At 48.8% G+C, this 1,128-nt stretch overlaps 1 protein-coding gene across 1 annotated transcript in view; it reads left to right on the plus strand.

Moving 5' to 3' along the window:
* Positions 1–1,128, plus strand: part of Itga9 (integrin subunit alpha 9) — a 268,798-nt gene that overhangs the window by 228,219 nt on the left and 39,451 nt on the right. The gene's annotated exons all lie outside the window — the stretch shown is intronic.

Raw genomic sequence — 1,128 nt, forward strand, 5'->3', positions numbered from 1 at the left:
GTGTGTGTGTGTGTGTGTGTGTGTGTGTGTGTGTGTGTGTGTGTGTGGTTTATTTTGGTTTACAGCGCAGACCAAAGTCTACAGGGAGCTCATGTCTAATGAGAGCTGTGTTAGCAGTATCCCAAGGCAGCACAGAGTACCATGTGGCTAGAAGCTTGTACATTCATGTGTGTGTGTGTGTGTGTATGTATATATGTATATAGGTATATGAATATATGTGTCTCTGTGTCTCTCTCTGTATGCATGTGTATGTGTCTCTCTGTCTGTCTGCCTGCCTGCCTATGTGTGTGTGTGTCTGTCTGTCTCACTGGAGTCTGTTCCTCTTTTTCTATAGATACCAGCTTCAGTCATGGGACTTACACCCTGGTGATTTCATCAAGTCCCCCACCAAAGGTCCCACCTTTAAGCAGCATAGTCACATTAAACACAGGAGAGTAATCGCCAGTGTGAGTTTCAGAGAGACCAAACCGAATTCACACCGTAACACCTTTCAGGCTTCTCTATCTCAGCAAGCAGCCGCTCTGTCCTTCACTAGCCCAGGTCAAAGGCTCGTGTCATCCTAGATTCCTTTTCTCATACACTTCACATCCAGCATACAAGAAAACCTAACCATGCCTCCTCTTAAGAATACCAGGGTTGCCAGGCAGTGGCAGCACACTCAGGAGCAGAGGCAGGTGGATCTCTGAGTTCAAGGCCAGCCTGGTCTACAGAGTGATTACAGGACAGCCAGGGCTATACAGAGAAACCCTGTCTCGAAAAACAAAACAAACAAACAAACAAAAAAGAATCCCAGGGTGAGTACTGTTTGTACCTTTGCTTCCAGAGCCATGGCAGTCTAAATGTGCTGCCGTTTGCCACTCAGGTCACAATAGTGGCCCCTCACTGGCGCCCCTGTCTTTACAGACTATCCTTGGTTGGGTCCTGGCACACCTCTGTGTGAAACCTCCCCACAGCTTCTCCTAGAGGTTCTGCTGTCCCCCACACTCTATTGCCTGCCGCGCATCCCTGTCTGCTCTTGCCCACTCTCCTCTGCTCCAGCCTCCTTGCTGTTTGCAGATAGTCTCACAGCTCCAGAATTCAGACACACACACACACACACACACACACACACACACACACACACACACA

This window comes from Psammomys obesus, unplaced genomic scaffold, assembly GCF_907164565.1.
Source record: "Psammomys obesus unplaced genomic scaffold, mPsaObe1.curated_primary_1811, whole genome shotgun sequence".
NCBI classification, from domain to species: Eukaryota; Metazoa; Chordata; class Mammalia; order Rodentia; family Muridae; genus Psammomys; species Psammomys obesus.